We start from the raw sequence: 10,396 nt of genomic DNA, 5'->3' as shown, positions 1-10,396 counted from the left end.
TTGGAGTCTATATATGGAGGTGTTGTCCGTGAGTATTCAGAGGTAGCATGGGAATTTTTGTGCAGGGAGAGGTTTTGGTTGGTGATGTTGGAGTGGTGGTGCTGTTTATAGTGATGTTGGAGCTGTGGTAATGCGAGGAGTTATTCTGCCGTTGGCTTCTTTCTTCAACATTTTCGTGGTTTATATGACCGATTTCTTGTTTCCATGATCTGTTTTCTTGGCTGGTTCGACTTTGGTTTGTTTTTAAGCTTGTTCAGTTTGCGCCACTATTCCACCTTTTCACTGACTTAGGAATTTGTCATGTCGATAATGGTGGGCCGATCGCTTTTGCTTTGAGGTAGGAAGTTAGTCTCTAGTTACGAGGTTTTGGGTAGATTAAGGTGTCTTCCCTAGTGGTTCGAGAGTAGGGTGCCTTAATGATTTGATTCGAGAGTCTAATGGGCTGATCGTTGGTTATTATTTTGTTCTGCTGGTATGTGGTGGTTTAGCTGGGTTTTTGTTTTGGCTTTGGCTTTGGGTTTGGAAGTTTTGTTTTTTATTGGTGTGTGTTGGTGACAACCTTAAGTGAAGTTGTGTCTTTATTCGTGTTTATGATGTATGGTGTGTATGTATTTTCTTTTAGGTGTTCCGCCTATATATCGCGTCTTTTGATATGCAGTTTCTATGTTGCCAATTTCTGTTCATCTTGTGCAAAGATTTGATTATTAATAAATTGTGCAAATATTTGATTATTAATAAATTTCACTGTTCAAAAATAAATTTAATAAGTACTATTTAACTATTTTTTTCATTTTAAAAAACTATTTTATCATTATACATCTTTTATTTCTAAATGCAAATAATATTGCAAATGTGCTTTTACAACCCCTAAAAAAACATTGCAATTGTGCTTTGACGCGTAACCCACGCTTGAACGATCAGCCCGTGCGAAGCACATGTCTATTGCTAGTTTCCATAAAAAGTTGAGATTTTTTTTATAAGTTGAGTTGGTAAATAGTTTCATACCCTAATATGATTTGCCAACATGATGACTTTTTTCATCGGGACGGTAAATATTCTGATAGGTGTGCTGTTATGAACAGGGCTAGTCGAAAGGGGTGACAAGCGAGTTAAGATCCTCTTCATTTATTAGTCTATTAATTTCTTTCATTTGGAGAGATAAAGACATAAAGAAGTTTGAAAATAAGTAATAGTAGTGGGACCCATTTAGTGGTAGGACCCACTACGAGCCTCTTCATTTATGTCTTTATCCATTAATTTCTTCCATTTGGAGAGATAAAAATACATAAAATCTTGAAAAAGTAAAATATAAATAATAAAGGTGGGACCCACTTAATGATAGGATCCGCCATATATTTTTTTGTATCTATCTCTCTCCAAATTGCAAACTCCATTTATTTTGCCAAATGTAAATGATCTTAACTCTGACAAGTGGGGCTTCATCCAAAAGGGGTGGTAACCGAGGAAGCTGTCTTGAACTTCACATTTCTTTAGGCATTAAATTTACTATTTAATTTATAATATTTTTTAGTGGATTTAAATATTAATTATTTTGACAAAAGTAAATGATATTCATTAACTCAAATTGTTAAAGTATATCGATACAATACAAATTCAAAGTCGCTAAAATCAAAAAGATTAATTTGTTAATAAACTCATAGCATCCATGCCATAGTATAAAATGACAAGTACATATGTCAACATATATGACTATGTTCAAGCTACCAAAATTTTCATGTTTTTGGATCTACAAAGTTGACGACGCAAAAGTCATTGATTGAATCTGCAATTGATAAAAGCTAGTCTTTCAACCTGAATCAAATAAACAACGCATTAAGAAGACAAATAAAAAACACAATGCACAAAGAAGAAAATTCAAAATAAACCAAGTCGTGCTAGGCGACAATGTCCCAAAAACAAACAAAAAAAACTAAAAAAAAAAAATGAAAATAACCTATTTAATTAATAATTCGGATGGGTGATTTTCTGATAATAATGAACCTAAGTCACCCCTCTTTGATATATCTAGAAGTAGAAAAAATTGTGACGACTAGGTTTTCATTTTTTGGTGGCTAGGGTTTAAAAAAGGGAAGAGAGAGATTTCTTTTTTTTTTTTTTTAGTAAGGAAGAGAGAGTGATATATTTTTAGATCACATAGTTTTCAATTAATAGAGTAGTATTAATTAATATAATAAAAAACTAATTAGCATTAAAAATGCGTCAAAGTTTGTTGTTAATTAAATTTTAAAAAGTCTCGTTTCCAAAATTTCATATGCAGCTTTTAAAAACTCAAGTCAATTTCTCAAAAAAAAAAAAAACTCAAGTCAAATAAATCTTTGAAACCCTAACTTCAGCTCTGACGCCATAAATACAATGGTATTTGCTTCATTCTCTTCCTTCAATGTAATATTCTTATCATGTATTATGTATTTTATTTTTCAGTTTTCTTTTGAATTAAACTGAATTATTCTTATTTTCTTAATAATAATTCCCTGCGTGATGAAGAAGCGCACCTGGGGTGATGCATTAGCGTTGCTCACTGCAGTAAAACAAAAGAGTATGGAAAAGTATGAATCTTTTGTACAAATTGTATTGGATTTCAAGGCTGAAAATATTGATACTAGGGTTTACAAATTAAGAGTGTATGAGTTGTTTAAAGGCCATGAAGATTTGATTTTGAGATTCAACACCTTCGTGCCAACTGAATATGAAATCAAACTTCCATTGGATCATGATAATGACGAAAGTCGTCGATTAGAGATTAAAGATGCATTATCGTTTCTCAAGAAAGTAAAAGATACGTTTCCAGGTAAGAATAGAAAAAAGTATGCCGAGTTTTTAAAACTTATGAAGGATTTCAAGGCTTGTAGAATTGATACAAGTGGTGTCGCGGAAAGAGTCAAGGGTTTGTTTAAAGGGCATACAGATTTAATTTTGGGATTCAACATCTTCTTGCCTAAGACATATGGAAACACACTTTGACCTCAGCTTGACACTGGTTAGTACTCGACATATCTTGATAAATTTTAATATATTTATTGATGCAGTTTTGTGCTATATTCTGCCATAAACTTATTTATTTATATCGAGTGTAATAGTACTAATTTAGGGACAAATCCAATGGGTTTTGTACGATTAAAGATATCAATTGTGACATTTCGCATTTGCTGGGTTTGGTTCATAAATTATTGATAAGCAGATAGGTCACTCAAGATTTACGCGGGTACTCCAGTAAGCTGGACTGTAATATTTAAACACAAGTTGTAATTTGTAACTCTAAAAGTGAATAATAGAAAGGTACTTCATTCACTATGCAATCAGAGACTTAGGAATAATTGGCAAACTCCGTGATCAAATCTCGTGTGTTCTTTGTTTGCATTTTTGTAGTTTTATTTTTCTTTTTAACTAGATCTGTTGTTCTAATAGCATTGGTGAAGAACTAAACTGATGATAGAAATATTTCCTGTAACAAACTGATAGAAACTAATTTAATATGTAAGTCTAAGCTTGAATAATTGAAGAACTAAATTGTGAAAGCAAGAAGGTGAGTCGTTCTTGATAGAGTCTATAGTGAAAGCAAGAAGCAGACTCATTCTTGACAAAGCTGCTCCTAAAACTTTGAAGTTTTGTAAAAGTAATCATTTGATAATTTTATCCCAAACCATAATGCTATGGGATGTAACTAAATCCTGAAATTCTAAGAGTTTGAAATTTATAATTCTATTATCCCAATCTTATTAAAACAGATAAAATATCCTAATCAATAATCCAATTGTCTGTAAGAGTTACAACAATTGACAATGTAACAAATGGATAATTGCAAATTAATTATTGAATGAAATATAAAATTTGTATATGAGAACCCAATTAGATTTGGTGTTCTTAGTGCATAAAAGAGAAAGGAAAAGATAGAAGAAGACCAAGTCCAAAAGGGAGAGAGGAGAGACTTCATCAATTTTCTTCATACCCATTATCGATCATCATTTTCCTCTTTATATGCACATTCCAAGCTTCCTTGATTTTAGGATCGTTAGCCGCATGTCCATTTGCCAAAACCAATTATATCAAGCTTCTTTGTATTTTTCAATTAAAAAATGGATATGCACCTTCTTCTTTTCTGTTGCTGTCTCATATCAGGAAGCTTTATTTCTGGTAGTACATAATTATATTTTATGTGGATCTCCATTTTTGTCCGTTAATAATGTGGAAATAAATATTTTTTATCTCCTTGTTTTCTATGATAATACAAGATGAACGATAAAACAACATATCTTTTTGAAATATGAAAAAAAGTTTATGCTTATAAATTTCACTTTACATTGTCATTGTTGTGATACGTAGGGTCCAAAAAGAAGAAGGTAGCTGATGATTTGTTAGTTCCTTGGGATTTGCTTGATATCATTTCTAGAAAACTAGATTTTGACGACCTCTTTGAATTTGCTGGTGTGTGCAAGAATTGGAGGGAATTTCATAAAATTTATTTGAGAAATTTCTTGGCATCTGAAGAACCATTACTTGTTCAAAAGTCTTCCCATTATGAGAAATCTTTTTCCTTCATCAGCTTACCTGACCAAAAAGTTTATCACTCGAAGGTGATCAATCACTTTTGGCACTTAGCCTATTGTGGGTCTTCTAGTGGATATTTGATCATGACAACGCAAAATAATTCATTTATGCTAATCAATCTATTCACAAGAAGAAAGATGGAAATCAATACATCATCCTTTAAAGTAAAGTTTTCTACTTTTGCTTACCATGTCTTACTTGCTTTTGGCAAAGGCTCAGAGGAGTTTATCTTAGTGGCTTTATGTAAAAGTTCTGGCCATTTGCATGTCTATCAATCTCGAAATTTTGGTTGGGCTACCTATTCAACAAAGGGAAATCCATGGAAGGTTGTTGACTTTGTTGTTTTTCATAATACTATTTACGTCGTCACCGACAAGATCAACATAGGTGTACTCGACTTGAATTATGCAAATATAAATTTTTTAGAACTTAACAATACTCCCGATGTTAGTTCTTCCTCACACATAAGGATGATTAGTTGTGATGGACAACTTTTAGTGATTCATATTACATCTCAAGAAATATTAAATGTGTACATAATCGACTTCTCAATCAAGAATTTTGTTAAGTTGGAAACTTTGGGTGACATTGCATTATTTTATGCTTCGAGTGAATACTTCTATGCATTGAACAACCCTGAAAGGTGGGGTTTTGAAAGCAACTCTCTGCATGCCATCAATCTTTCATCTATCAAATGCACAGTATGTTTAGGGGATGTCAACAAACTGCCAAAATACATTAGGCAAGATCGACATCGAATTTCTGCTAGAAAAAGACCATACTTGTTGGATTGGTGTTTTAAACATCTACACTATGAGGTGGATTATTTTCTAGTTTAATTAGTAGCATGCTTAATGTACATTGTGTAACTTACTATTTGTGTTTGGACCTTGTTCCCCATGTCCCTTTTATTTTCCAATAATTTGACTAAATAAACTTGTTTGGATAAGTTGTGTACTATAATTTTGTTAGAAGATTGTTTTTTATTATATTTTGTATTGATGGAAGGGAACTACTTTCTCCCTCCATGTTTTCTATAAACCACGCAAATATTAGGATTGTGGAAGGGGAAATAGAAGCTCCACTGATGGTGGAATCCACGTCTTAATCATCTGCGACAACTAGAAGTTCATAAAATACAAAATGGTTTCAATTAATAAATCACATTGTTATATACATAGTTTAAACCACAGAGTAAACTTTTCATTATAATTCCATTTTTCTTTATTTAAGTTGCCACCCTACTTCAGTTGCCACCCGATGTGAAATGTGATTTCCAACTGATGTAAAAAGTCCATCAGATGCATAAAAGACCTAAACTTTTACTCTACTTACAAGTTGTTGTGAAAGTGACTCAAAATTGAAGAAATTGGAGTTCTGATGCTGTCTAATTCGGTGGCCCAATTGGATAGCTCGGTGGCCGAATTTGAGAGCAGGAAATAAAACAGAAACGTATTTTCGGGCCAGATTTGTTCCATTTTTATAAGGGATAATTTTACTATAAATATAGACTTTGTATTAGAGTAAAAAGGGGGTTGAAACAAGGGTTTAGAAGTCAACATGAAACTAGGGTTTGTATAGAGTTTTCTCTTGGCAACAAACACTAGGGTTCAGGTTGATTCACATTGGGAAACACTATTAGGATTTAGTCTCTTGGTCACGTGAAGAGATTGAGACTTTGGGTAGAATTAGGTGGGAGACTTATTCTTGTAAGTCATTGATATCTTTTTTGTAAAGTTACTCATCATTATAGTGGAACGAAGGGCTGCTCTCTCCCTCCAGACTAGGTCAGTTTTGGACCGAACCGGGTAAACAAATTTCACGTGTTCTCTCTTTCTCTTCTCTCGATGTTTTCTACTTTTGCTTGTGTTTATAACTTCCATACACTTTGTTTGGTTGCTTGATTATTACTTACTCCACACATCAAGTATTTTATTGGTGTGATTTTCATCGAAATATGATTTATAATAAAACATTGTCGGTGACAACATATATAGTATTATGCAACACAACAAAGATCAAAGATATGGAGAGTTTATAAAAAAAAGATGAGAAGATCTCTAGTTGGCTAAATAAACGAATAAATAAAACAAATAACAAGCCGAGGGTGAAAACAAAGAATTTATAGTTTTTTGTTTGTTTGTACATATGTAAACATGTCTAGTTCATATCACTAATCAAGAAATAATCAATCACAAAGGTGATAAAAATGAATGAATGCTATTCGGATTCCCTTCATTTGCAAATATACGATGTATCAATTGCTGTAAATTATTGATTTAAAATTGATTACAGTTAATGATGTTTAAGATTATAGTCAATTAAGCTTGGCGTTCCCTTGAGTTTCATATCTAAGAAGAAGATTAAAACCTACGTACCTTACAAACTTTTAAAACAATGGTTTAATTAAAAAAAAAAGAAGGTGTGAATTGGCTTGCTAATTTCAGCATTTAAATAGATTATATGGATTTTCATGTTTTGAAAACTCTTTCTAATGAGTTTTTTGTTTCATCACATTTCCGGGATTTGCATGCCTAGTAACATCTTATTGATTTTCTAGTTTCCTATTTTACTTTGACTTTGCCCTCTTTTGTATACAAAAAAAGTAAGCCATAAGGTACTTGTTGATCTTGAAAATGTTTCCCTTCAACAAATGAACTCGACATATCAATCTATGATTCGAGTTACATCCTTAAGAGGCTTCTTAGTTGATAAGTTTAAAAGTGCACAGTTATGAATTGAAGAAACATACAAATTTTAATAATATATAAATGCATATGAGCTTCTTACATCATTTTTTCAATGTTGCTAATAAGAATGTTATCTTGTGAGGGGCAGATTTGTGTATCTATTAGGCATAATTTCATCGAATGGAAATAATTTCCTGGAGTTTGATTTTACAAATAAATAAATTAAATGCTATGTTGCATGATTGTCATGTCTTTTAACTTTCAAAAAAGCTTCTTAAGTAAGTTTCTTGTTTTGAATTTGAACCTTTGGGCCTAAGAAATACTTCATTCGTTCTCATATATAAGCAAGTATTCATTGTTCAAATTCATTGAATAATTTTGAATTATTATATAGACCAAATATATCAAATACTCAATAAACCTGGGAAAAAAATATTTTGTTGTTCAATATTATAAATTTATAATGACTTTTATATTTTATGACAACAGAAGACTGACAAAGGTGACAATGACAAAGGAAAGGAAAATCCTAATAGGGGCAAACAAAAGATATTACCATCGTGAAAACTTAATCAGCAGCGAAATCACTAACTTGTAGTATTAGAACGACTTATTTTGGACGTGTTTATTTTGTTGGTAATGCGCATTATGATTGGGGCAGTTATTTAAAACGGTAAGACCGAGTGTCGAACTCAAGGATCGTGGCGAATGATACTTGTTACTTAATTGAACAAAAAGGTACGAGATTTGTTTGATAGCAATAATGTAAATTAAACAGAAGAAAATTTGTTTGAACTTTATAATAATGAAATTGTCGAGGATGAGGTTCGCTAGATGACTATCTTAAGTTAGTAACTCGAATATAACTATTGAATCAACTTATCGAATTATTACCGAATTCTCTAATTTATTCTTACCCTAATTCCTTAGTGACAAAACCATTAATTCTAAAACAACTTCTAATTCCTTAGTGAATTTAAGATTAGAATTAAGCATGAATGAACAAGAATTCTCAAGTGGTTTCAAGGGTTTGCATCTATTCCTAGATTACAAAGGCAAGAATTTCATATGTCAAAGCGTTTATAAATTCAACTTCCGTTTCACAATATAATCTGTAAATCAATTTAAAGGTGATCAATCAATAAAAGCATTAAGCATGGAGATAAGAAAAAAAAATTCAATAAGTTTCATCAATAATCATAATCCAATCACATGACAAATGTATTCATCTAGGTCTACTCATCCCCAACAACGGAGGGTTTAGTTACTCATAGCAAATAAACAAGAGAAAAAGATTAAAGAAGAATTACAAAAACAATCCATGAACGATTCTTGATAAATCTCTTTCAATGATGTTGAAAGCCGCCTCCTCTATGTTTTGTCTGCTAGGTCACCGCTTCCTCCACTCAAAATTGATTAAAAGCCGTATCCCCCTTTTCTTCGTTTATTTTCGGCTTTTATACACACGCCTTCTATGATGCAAAGGCTCCTCCACGTGTGTCCATGTTTTTAGGCTTCCTCTATTGTTTTTTCGTTGACCATTCCTTTGTCGTACGTTGAATCTTTCTTTGTGGCAAATGTATTTAATTTGGCAAGTAATGAATAAATGTGGTGTATGGACACCACATGAGTAAAGCAAGATCACACCAATACACAGCAACATGCTGATCCGTGATATAGTGAGCATCTGCTATATATGGAATGAGATACACCTCCATTATGCCTAGATGATATGCATGCTTTAAAATTTTGATTGCTTGAATTAATCTAGCTTCTGCACCGGTATAAGTTCACTACCTCAACTCAACCTCTAAAAAATGAATAGAGAACAAAAACTCCAACAATTTGTTTGGTTAGAGAGAACTATAAACAAGAATAACCAACACAATTGGATATTTTCAAAATCCTCTTTTCTTGCTCAGTTTGACTTTAAAAGCACTCTGAATTGATTCAACTTAACTTAAAACTACTTAAAAATGAATGTAAAAATACAAACTATTGAAGAATTATCAAGTATCACAACATCCGTTAAACTGAACCTGTTTGTTATGTTAATGCAATATTACTTTTTGTTGCTGATTTGATGTGTTAACTGGTTTATTCGCATTACGGGAAAACCATGGTATAAAGTGAAGCATCACGTGGGAAAAAAAAGTAGTTAGCTTATGTTACGCCGATTCTAATCGATTTTTGCTTTACCTTCGTAATGTTTTAAGTATCGGCCATGCCGACTCTATTAGATTTGGTTGACTAGTATGAAGTTGACTTTAGCGTTAGTCAGCATGACTTTAAATGATTTAGTTAGCGTCGGTTGGGCTGACTCTATATGATTTGGTTGACTTTTTGGATGTTGAATTTATTAACTCGACTTAGTGTAGAGTCGGTCTTAAACTCGGCCTAACCGATACGATTTTAGCCTTGGATGCTGATAAGTCGGCGCTACCCGTTAGCTTCAATATTTTTAGCCTTGCCCTGACCCCAACTCTAGTCCAACACTAAATCAGTGTTAGGGTCCGTTTTAACCCTATTAGCGTGGGTTTCTGACTGATGCCAAAATGCAATTTTCTTGTAGTGAGTTATCATATGGAAATTCGTAGAAGTTGCAAAATTTGAATTTCGTACGGTAAATATGAGCATTATGTACTAACCTTCGAAATTAGTTGACTCAAATCTTGATACTTTGAACCAAATAGACTTAGATTGCTCCAAAACTGTTATTCAAATTTGTGTATAACACTAACTTACAGAATTTTGGCTTTAATGCATGCAACAACTAAGGAAAGTTAGCCACACAAATAAACTTTCTCCAGTAACAAATTTGTTTATCTAATTAATTTTTGGTGGTTGTTCATGATAAATTAACAAAAATTCTCTAGAGGTATACAAAAATAAACCAACAAAAGAAAAGAAGTAATATCTTAAAAATAATAATATTAAATATGATAGTAGTTAGATAAGTAAAATCTACCAAGATTTTTTATTTTTTTTAGGCAAGAAACCAAAATATAATAAATAAAAATAAAGAGATAGAGAGACTGGGGGACATTAGGCCTGATCCAGGTACAACCCAAATTGGGAATAATACAACCCAGGTAGCCCTACCCTAAATAATCCTAACAGAAAGAGAACTCCTCACGAAC

This window comes from Medicago truncatula, chromosome 3 (genome assembly GCF_003473485.1).
Source record: "Medicago truncatula cultivar Jemalong A17 chromosome 3, MtrunA17r5.0-ANR, whole genome shotgun sequence".
In the NCBI taxonomy this organism is placed as follows: domain Eukaryota; kingdom Viridiplantae; phylum Streptophyta; class Magnoliopsida; order Fabales; family Fabaceae; genus Medicago; species Medicago truncatula.
This window is presented reverse-complemented; position numbering follows the sequence as displayed.